Genomic DNA, 11,985 nt, shown 5'->3' with positions numbered 1-11,985 from the left:
AGGCCGGAACTCCAGCTTACAATCTCGGATTCTCAGGGATTTCTTGTTTCGGCAGCAACAACACCGGAACAAATGCACTATCATATATTTTGTCACCGGAGAACCCCTCCAACGGGTATATGTCAATCTCGTCGGCGGTAAGTTTCTTTTACCCTTTATTTCTTGTATAAAGTTTTCTTGGATTATAGAGAAGAATCTTTTTATTCGAGAACATAAGCAAGATGTTTATTGTTTTCCAAGGAAGAGTTTCCTGGAGGAGCATCAAAATCATATCATTAATGGTTGTGAGTTCGATTTCATTGTTATGAAAAGCCATCATCCCCAGCTCAGTTTTTTAGTTTTATTTTTATTTTAATCTATATATATTAAAGAAGAAACCACATGCAATGACGTGGCCTCTTCTCAAAACAAGAAAATGATTTATCTTTTTTCTCGTTTTCTCAAGCTTCTTCTACTTTAATATTTGTTTTTTATGTTTCATTTTCACATTTAAGATCCTTTAATTAGGTTATTTCAACCTATTCATGTTCCCTCTAATAAGTACTCTTTTAACTCTCATTATTTCTCTCTATTCGGTTATAATTTTTCATCTTCTCTTCATGGTACACCTCTATAATAATCTCTCAATTCTTCATCTCTATTCATGTATAATTTTGTGGTACATCTCTATGATAACATCTCTATTAATCTCTCAATTCTTCATCTCTATTCATGTATAATTTTGTGGTACACCTCTATGATAATCTCTCTAGTAATCTCTTAATTCTTCGTCTCTATTCAGTTATAAATTTGTGGATGCGATTTGCATTTTTGTTGATTTGAGGTGTCATGCAATAAGACAAATCATAATATGAGTTTTTGCTTATGTAAGCATAATATTTCTTTTTTTAGTCGGAGATATTCACATTAAAGTTGGAATTATGTAGGCATATGGAGTTTTTGTGTGTGGATAAAGTGACATATGAATCCTTGAAGAAATAGTGTAATATTGTTTAAGAAAAAAAAAACCTCTCAATTCTTTCTCTCTATTCAGTTTTTGATGTGATTTGCACTTTTGTTTATTTGAGACGTCATTCAATAAGAGAAATATGATATGAGTTTTTGTTAATGTAAGTATAGTATTTTCATTTTTTAATTGGAGATATTCACACTAAAATTGGATCGAAGATATTCACATTAAAGTTAGAATTATGTAGGCATATGGAGTTTTTGTGTGTGGATAAAGTGACATATGAATCCTTGAAGAAATAGTGTAACATTGTTTAAGGAAAAAAAAACCTCTCAATTCTTTCTCTCTATTCAGTTTTTGAGGTGATTTGCACTTTTGTTTATTTGAGGCGTCATTCAATAAGAGAAATATGATATGGGTTTTTGTTAATGTAAGTATAGTATTTTTCGTCTTTTAATTGGATATATTCACACTAAAATTGGAATTATACAAACATATGAATCTCTCTATTAATCTCTCAATTCTTTCTCTCTATTCAGTTTTAATTTTGTGGGGGTGATTTGCATTTTTGTTGATTTGAGGCGTCATTCAATTAGACTAATCGTAGTATGAGTTTTTGCTTATGTAAGTATAGTATTTCGTCTTTTAGTCGGAGAATTCACACTAAAGTTGGAATTATGTAGGCATATGATTTTTTTTGTGTGGATAAAGTGGCATATGAATCTTTGATGGAATAAGGCAACATTGTTTAGCATAATAATCTCTTTTAATCTCCCAATTCTTCTTCTTTATTCAGTTTTGTGGATGTGATTTGTTTTTTTGTTGATTTGAGTCGTCATTCATGAAAACAAATATGATATGAGTTTTTGTTGATGTTGATTGGTGTATTGTGAATTTTTTTTCTTTTTTAGCATTGAGTTTGGAAATTATTTTCTAATATTTTTAATTCTTAAAGAAGAAACCAAACATAATGAGGTGTTATCCTCTAAACATTAGAAACCCATTTTTTTCTTAGATTTTTGATTTTTTAAAATATTTGATATATGTAAAAGACTTTTCCATCCCTATATTTAAAATATGAAATTCAATATAATACATATCTTTTATTTTACATAATTTTATTAAAACTTCTATTTTCAGGATTTTTTTATAAATAAACCAAACTATGAACTATCTAAAACAAATCTAAAAAGCATGAACAAGTCAAATGAAAAAATAACAAATCAATCAGACTCTTATGTATCTAGAATGATCAGAATACTAGTTATTATTTTCACTTTTTACAATCGCATGTAGGAAAAAAGTGGTTTCAATGAGGTTCTTGACCAATGTTGCAAATGAGTATATCATAAACTAATATAAGAAAATTGCAAAAATATTCAACAATTATATCAATGTAAATAACAACACAATTATTGCTTGGTGAATATAAATATTTTATGAGATTATATGTAGAAGATAAATTGATATGTATTATAGTAAAATAATTCTATTAATACACCTCATGATTATAATCAATATTTTCACATATTTTTTTTATGATTTTGAATCAATCACAAAGTTTGATATAATAAAAGATTGATACATAAGAAATAAAAGTTTTATATATATATATATATATATATATATAATATTAAAAGAACAACCAATAATGATAAGTTAGATTCATATATCAAAGGTAATGTTGATTCTTATTAGTTTAATATATAAATGTGATCATCGACTCATTTAGCTAATTAAAATAAATTTTTAAAAAAATTATCGTCATTGCACAACGGCGATGTCAAACACTAGTGTTATATAACACAATCAGAGCATCAAAGACAAATAAAATGGAATAAAGAAGTAAAAGTAGCAGATAGAGAAGCTTTGTTATTAATTCTTTCACATATATATATATATATATATATATATATACTACATTAATAAGCATTTAAAGTGCAAGTTTTCGAATTTGGAATCGTTTTGTTAATTTGTTCTTAGTGCTGATTGACATAGAGCCACTGATTTCTAAAGAGGAGAAGACACCAATGGTGATAACTATAATATTTTTCCTTTTTCAGTTAAGTCATTTTCTTCACGTCTAAATATTTTTTCTATTGAAATTTGCAGCAAATTTTTCAGGTCAACTTATGCTTGAAGATGCTTACGGCTCTAATAGTCATATGGGCTGCTTTTCTAGCTCTTCAGATCATTAAGGCATGCAGTTTTTACATTCTTTATCATCTCCGTCCTACAATTAGTGTTTATTTTTTACTTTCAAGAGTCAAACAGATTTGTTTTAATTTCAAAATTGATAAAGATTGTTATGTTTATATCTTTGTGCAGAATAGGTTAGTAGCATGCAATATAATTTTAAGGTAAACTATCGCTGAAAGTCTTCAGCTATCGCTAACAGCTTATCACTAACAATCTTCAACTAATCTGACAGCTTATTGTTGATAACCTTCAGCTAATTTGACAGCTTATTGCTGACAGCCTTCAACTTATATTTTCAGCTTATCGTGACAGCTTTCAACTATCACTGAAGAGGTAGCTTTCAGCTTATCGCTGACAACTATCTGACAGCTTATTGCTGACAGCCTTCAGCTTATGTTTTTAGCTTATCGTGACAACTTTTAACTATCACTAAAGAGGAAGCTTTCAGCTTGTGTTTTCACCTTATCGTGACAACTTTCAACTGTCACTGAAGAGGCAGCTTTCAGCTTATCGCAGACAGCTTTCAATTATCACTTGTTGATGTTGTCAAGGAGTTCTGTAAGACGAGTTTTATTGGCTAACATGCCGGCTATAAACAATTTTTTTTGCCAAAAATATATCTATATTCATTTAAAATAACACATTCATATTCAAACTGAAAGAAAAACGTTTTCCATTTGGCTTGGTCTTTCTATAACAATCATGTGTTTATTTGTGGTAATCGTCAATCGATATTCTCGCTTACATTTATATAAAATTTATACGCTGCCGCATTGTGCAGATACACAACTAATATGTATATATATATATATGTATATATATATATATATATATATATTATGTGTGTCTTAGTGAGAGAGAGAGAGAGAGGGGCAAAACTTACAGTTTCCTTTTACAAAATTATTTACCAACAAATCATGTTAGTTAATTTGTTTTATCAGTTATAATATATGAAGTTTAACAGTTGTTAATTCAGGTTTTAATTGTAGAAATCGATTGATTTTTTAAATTTAAATATAATGGCATGGATTAGATGTTAGAATGACATGGGTCTAACTTCTTAACTTACGGAAAAAGGGATTGTTGAAGACTGCTTTCTAAAAGTCCTTAGATTTGATACATAAGATGTTATACCTTTCAAAGCTTTGAATACATCAAAGAATGGTACAGTACCAAAAGGAGGCAATCAACCCTTTCACAGACTAAGCTCCGAACCACTTACGCTTGCCAATCATTTCTATTCGATAGATATTCCTCCATTCTTATACAAAAAAATATAAACTAAAAACAACCGTCAAATTAACATTTAGACCTCATCCGAGGTTAACATAGTGGCAAAGCACCATACTCTTTTAACCTATCTTCAAACTCAAAATCCACAATTTAGAACATCATTTTCGATTATTCTCTTAATAGAAATTCAAGTTACCTTTATTTTAATTATCAAATGTGATGTTTTACTGTTTATAATAAACAAAATAAGGTGCATTTATTAAAAAAAAAACATAATATAAAGTGTGAACAAAAATAGAATATATTTATTAAGCAAAAACCAAAGAATAAAAATAAATATATATATATATATATAAAATTGAAATTAAAGTTTGGACAAGACAAGCTTTTGTTTCCCACTACAAGCACATCAAGAAAGGAATTCATAAAGTAGAAATACGAACGAGACCCTACTCACTGTTCCAATAACATGCATATTTTTAATATTTTCTTTTTAATTTATTCAAAATAAATTATCTAATTTGAGTTTCATATTTGTATATTATCCATTGAATTGATTGAAACGAATGGCAAGTAAGTAAGCTTTAACATTATCAAATGTATAAATATTTAATATATCGTTTTAATATATCATTTTAATATACCATTTTAAGTTGTTTTTATAACTTTTTCTGTTTTGATCATAGACGAAATATCATGTGAGAATATGAGTTAAAGTGGAAGTGTAAGAAGAGATTCGGATCTTTGATTACTTTTAATCTCAAACCAATCTATGAATTACGTCTTAGAAGAGAATTGATCTGATGCTTAGTATTGATCTAGTGGAACTCTTCAATTATAATTGATCAAATGATGAAGATCTTTTCTTACTCTTCTCATCATAACTTTCATTCTCACCGAAACTCAACTCTTTCATCATATCCCATAACTCGGGTTAAATAAGAGGAACCCATAAAAGGAAGTAGAGGTATTGGTGGGATAAGAGTTCTACATCCACTTTAAACAGTAGAAAAGTTGTTTTCATAAATACTCCACACTTGTAAAAGAGTTTTAAGAAAAAGATATGAAAGAAAAATATTAATAAAAAAGGATAGTTGAGGTATTTTTAATACAAAAACCCCTCTCAAATTTGATAGTTATTTATGTACATTTCTTTTATTTGTAATAAAATGATGGTTTGCTAATAGTATTTATTGATATTATATATCTATTATTTAATGATATATTATAGATTTTATTTTTTATGTTTCAAACTTATAAGAAATTTAAAACACAATAGCATATTTAAATTAAAACACACACTTGACATTTATATTATAATATAACTAGTTGTGTACCCGTGTAATGTGGTTGGAGCCGTGAATTTTAACGATTTTGGAGTTTCACACTGGTTTTATTAGAGAAGATTTAACGATGATAAGTTACACTTGGTGTTTATATATTAATACAATTTGAATGAATAAGAGTTATGGAGCCAATTACAGTCTATCGATGAAAAAAATTGTATGACAGTTTAAAATCCAATATATTTAAAATCCAACATATTTAAACGACTCCACAAATGTGTTTGATTTACACCAAGAGCAAAGAATCAAGAGATTCGAGAGCGAGACCGAGAGTTCTAGAGCAATTGAATGAGAGATGAATGAGAGAACTTTTAATAACTAATGGTGAATATCAGTTTGAATCTCACATTGGGGGATGAGAATACATAGAGGTATGAAAGGGTGAATGCATGAGTGGAACATGTCAAAAGTATCTTGGGAACATGAAAAGAAAATGTAATAATTTGCATTGGTAACTTGCACTATATGTAATTTTAATTTTTGATTAAGAGATTTTAAAACTGAGTGCATAAAGTAGTAGTACTTAAAGCATTATGAGTTATTTTTAAAACTTTGTGTATAAATGTATAGTATTTTGTGTATTAAAAATTATTTTTAATACTTATCATAAATCTGATTTATAAGACAATATAGATGAAATAAAACGAAAAAAGAATTTAAATATGGAGGATGAACATGATTTTGATATATCAATAAAACTTGTAAGAGAAGTACAACCAGCAGAAGTTAAAGCAACCGTACATGTTAATGACTGATTCCTACAATTAAATGCTTCGCATAAACAAATCAAGAATAAACAAATTCCAATATTTAAAATTCATTAATCATTTATGAGAAAATTATTAAAATATTAAATATATAATAACTTTTAAAATAAAATAATAATTAGTTTGAAATTGATAACAGGAACACTTTTTGTTGGTTATAATATGGAATATATTTCAAATTATTTCACTTATTTTTAATACAACAATTTGGTTTTTATTCAATCTAGTTATTAGCTGTCTTTAGAAATCACTGCACTGATGCATGTTCAGGGCTCAAAAATGTTAAGGGTCTAAATTTTTTTCTAAATATATAGTAGTAGTAAAAAAAATTAAAAAAAACCCAAAAGATTGTAGTATATAATAAGAGGCAAAAAAAATTTAGTAGATAATAAAGACCTATTAATATATTAACTAATTATATTGGAGAAGAAAAAAAAAATTAATTGGTCATTCGTTACATGCGATTGTCTATTGTTTCTCTAATTTATTTGATCTCTTACCAAGGTTCAATGTTGTTGACTGTTGCTATCTCTATGTGTTTGACTGTTTTCGTGTTTCAACAATTCAGTGTTAAGTTCATGTGCTTGCTATTGCTATTTATTTTTGTTGAATATATATATATATATATATATATGTATATATATATATTTATTTATTTATCTATTTCTAGTTCTTTTACTATTATTATTTGGTTATGTTGTCTTAATTACTTTTATTGACTATTGCTATCTATAAATTATTAACATTTTTTGCATTCAATTTTTTTTACTAATGAAAAAACAACTACTGAATCTTTTTTCGTATTTATTGAGGGCCCTGATTTTACGTTCACCCAAGACATGGACGAACCTATAGTGGTGCCAACGGTAACACGTGCCGCCATATTATTTATCCGTTGAAGGGTAAAAAAAGTTAGTTAAGTGATAGGTACAACTACATTAATTTGTTGTGACATCTTATGTTTTTTGAAACTACAATGAAAACAAGTTTTTTTTTTATAAAGTTAGTTTGCAAAGCCTATAAAATGTCAGGAAGGAATTATTTGCTAAATATGCAATATATAGTAAATTATTATGTAGATGAATGTTATCATGTTTGGTGACCATTGACCAATTAGATCCCCTAATGGTTACCAAATTAATGCCACGTATATCATGGTATTATGTTATATTTGGACCATTCACATGACATGTTACCCAAAGTGTGGCGGAGATCTTTACATCAATTGGTGGTGATGGTCAAAACCTTATATTTATAATCAATTCAAACTTTCCTCTTTTCTTTCTACACGTCTCTTATTTAGGTATCGTTTGTTTATATAAAAATTGTAAATTACTTATAATTATTATGTGTTGTAAACTATTCTTGTTTCTTTTTGAATATTTTAATGAATCGTGTTTTGATGGTTGTATTTTTATAACGAGTTGGAGCAAGTTCGGTTTTGATATTTTATAAGTCTTGGACGAGATGCAAAAACAAGCTCTGGGTATGTACAAAAAGATCTTCAATGTATTATTTTTATTATCAGAAATAACATTGAATTATGGGAATACGAATAATTTCGTATAAAACCGTTTTCTAGAGTATTCCTAAAGGTAAATTTAGTTTATAAATATTATAAATTAATATTATCTATCGTATCACTCATACATAGTATTGTGAATCCGTTTCACCGTCAAAAACATTCTATGATATACCTTTGATATATAGGTTGATATTATTTGGGATTACAATGTTGGCTCTTTGTAGTAAAACACTATGTAAATCATATAAATCGGTTGGCTTTCTATCTCATCTCGTGTTGAAGTTTTTAATCACCGTTTTAAACTTTTAGAGTTCACATAAACTTTTTTTAAACCATCAATTTTGAAATCAAAAACTCATGTTGGTTATATAGCTTGAGATACCAGTAAAGTTTAACACTATTACTTACTACCCGGTTAAATTTTAGTCCACCAAAATGGTATAGTATGCAACAATTCACCTGGTAAGTGTTTACCGTGGTAAGAATCGTCGCCATCACTTACCGAATAAGACTTTTGGTCCTTGTCTCGCTCTTACAGGGTAAGATTTTTGGTCCTTACCATATTCATCCATTAAGGTAATGTGACTTGCTGTTCACTTACCCGAGTAAGCGTTTGGTAAACGGGTCCCTAAGGAGTCAATTTAGGATAGATAATAAGAAAGTCAATAATGCATGATAAAATAAAGGTAGTTTTAAAATCCTATATATATAACACACACACACACACACACATACACATGTATAAAAGTTGGACCGTCTCATATGATTGATAAAAGCGATTAGCAGTGACCATTGAATAAGTTTCTTCAACTTGATTAAAAATCCGTTTTATTTTAGTTTTATCTTTTCTCCCATCTTTAGAATTGGATTCATGAAACAGGAGAATGATTTTCCATTCCTTAGCCAGAATGATACACTATATGTTGTCTTAGACAACAAATGTAAATTGCCTATGTTGCTTAAGATACACTAAGACAACAAAGGCTATTATATGTTGCCTAAGTTTTCTCTAATGCAACATATGGTTCTATGTTGCGTAAGTGTGACCTTAGGCAATATATAAATAATCTATGTTGCCTGCATGTATCCTAGGAAACATATTAGCCTACGTTGCCTTAGTTCAATGTTGGACGCTCATATTTTTTTTGAACTTCGTCAAAGTTTACTTAGTCAACATATATTCTTATACTATGTTGCCTAAGGTAAAAACATAAATCCAACAAAGTTTACTTAGGCAACATATATTCCTATTTCTATGTTGCCTAAGGTAAAAATTATAAATTCAACCCAATTTACTTAGATAACATATATTCTTGTTTCTATGTTGCCTAAGGTAAACAAATTTATGCTTCCAAGGTGACAACTGACATTGTACGAAATGATTTATCATAATTTACTTAGGTAACATATATTCTTGTTTCTATGTTGCCTAAGTTTAAAAACATAATAACTCCCGATAGTTGAAGGTTTTAAGATTGACATAAGTTTTAAGGTTGACAACTGGCATTGTACGATAAATCCATCACATTTACTTAGACAACATATAATCTATTCTGCTTGTTGCTTTAGATCTGTCTTAGGCAACATATATTCTTGTTTCTATGTTGTCTAAAATGAAAATCAGCTATAAATATTTGTAGTTTCCCCCATTTCCAACATCTAATCTTCATTTCCAACATTTTGTTTCTAAGGGCTTGGGATGTGAGTTGGAGTATATTGGTGAGTTTTGTCTTCCAACAAACGTTGTATTCATCATCAAAAGCCATTTAAAGATTATTAGGTAATTATTATCGTATTTTGTCTAATTTTGTAGTTATTTTATGTTTATCTCATGTAAATTTAGATTACTACGTGTCTAAAATATCTATAGCTCTTACTATATGCATGCATTTATTTTTCGCATATAGATATGACAGAAGATGTGGACAAAAGTTGGATGAATTTAAAAAGATTAGAGAAAAAATACATTTTTGGAATATATGCATTTTTGGAATTTGCTAAAAAGAACTCAGTGAGTTGGAAAAGTTATTATAAATGCCCCTGCATAGATTGTGGCAACATGTTATTTCAAAATGAGGCATATATAACTTTCCATTTGAAAAATGTTGGTATAATGAAAAATTATACTATGTGGGATCAACATGGTGAAGTTACAAATATACATACTGCATCACAACGAAGGTTGAATATAATACGTGATCGAGCGTCTTCGAGTCACGATGTCAATCGTATTGTAAATTTTGTGGAAGATGCATTTCCGTTTCGTGAGCGGTACAATGATGGTGAATCAATCGTCCATGAGAGTACTCCAGTTTATGATGTGGACATTGTTACTTCCAAAGTCATTGATGCCTATTCGCGACTGCTAGCAGAAACGAATACTCCATTGTATGATGGTTGTACAAAACATGGGCGGACCTGGTGTGGTGGCATGGGTGGCACGTACCACCGTATTATTTCGTGGCCGAAGGGTAAAAAATTTAGGTTTGTTAACGATGCTACCATATCGTTTTAGAAGGTGCTACCGTATTTCCCTAAAATCCAAATGGTGCAATTAAAACCCAAACAAAACAAAGCCCAAATAACCAAAACCATCCCTATTTTTGGGTATATATTGACCGTTTTCAAAAGATGAAGACGCGTCGGGTACAAGTTTAGGAGTTGTTTATCGGTACTATAAAAACCATATTTTTTGTAATTATTTTTAGATGTATATTACACTATATTAATTATATGGTGCCACCGTTTGAAAAAAATTTCTGGGCCCGTCCCTGGTACATAAACTTCCTTGGGCGTGCTTCTAAGAGCAATTTCTTTAAAAGAAGAAACTGGAATTTCTATCAAAGCATTTGATAAGCATTTCGGGTTTTAGAAATCTTTATTGCCTACTCCAAACAAATATCCACTATATCAAAAAAATGGAGGTATGAGTTTTCTTAGTCAATAACAAAAAATCTACTATATTCTAATACAAAAACAGAATTCATGCAGACGAAATAATAAAAAAAGAGTCGGCAGGAGATGAATGATACTAGATTAAAAAAACTTACAGAAATAATAAACAATACAATAAAGTGAGTGACCAATTACTTTTTTTACATATTTTCTTCTCCAATGTAACTAATTAATATAATACCAAATTCTTTTTGAGTCCTATTAGATACTAAAAAAACTTCTCTCTTTTATGACCTAATTTTTTTGAGCTAATATATATATATATATATTTATTTATTGGATCTCACAGTTACCACAAACAAAATAGTTCTCATTTGATAAGCCCATATATATATATATATATATATATATATAGAGAGAGAGAGAGAGAGAGAGAGAGAGAGAGAGAGACTTGTGATCATGTGAGACCAAGTATTTTTCGTGAGACTCGTAAGACCAATTCTCAACCATTAGATTAAATCTACAATCTGAACATTCATAATCACAAAATTGACATGAGACTTGTCAATAACTACAAAATTGCCACCATGCAACTTTAGACCATTAGATTATAAAGTTGATCAATGAACATAAATTGGTCTTACGGGTCTCATGAAAAATCTTTGGTCTTACGTGAACCCAACTCTCTCTCTCTCTCTCTCTCTCTCTCTATATATATATATATATATATATAGAGGGAAGATCAAATGTTAACCATCATTTTTGTGTTAACTTTGAAAACTCTCTCAACCAATCAAATTTCATTATTCTTATAGGTTTATGTCTTGTTCATTTGACCCTTACAAGGGTATTGTAGTAAATTGAATTCATTTGTAACCCCTCAAACAATTAATGGGAAGTTATAAACAATCAAATCCTAAAAAATATGCATTCACATTATTAATTTTTTTTACTATTGATCTTCCATGTTCATTGTTGTATGAATTCCTAAATCGCATAAGAAACACGGTAGTAACGATTTTCGGTATTGATCAATTTGAACACAAATGAACCGTGAACACAATTTGAACA

The sequence above is a fragment of the Cynara cardunculus genome (genome assembly GCF_001531365.2).
Source record: "Cynara cardunculus var. scolymus isolate 2C chromosome LG 14, CcrdV1, whole genome shotgun sequence".
Classification (NCBI taxonomy): domain Eukaryota; kingdom Viridiplantae; phylum Streptophyta; class Magnoliopsida; order Asterales; family Asteraceae; genus Cynara; species Cynara cardunculus.
Note: the sequence above shows the minus strand (reverse complement) of the source record.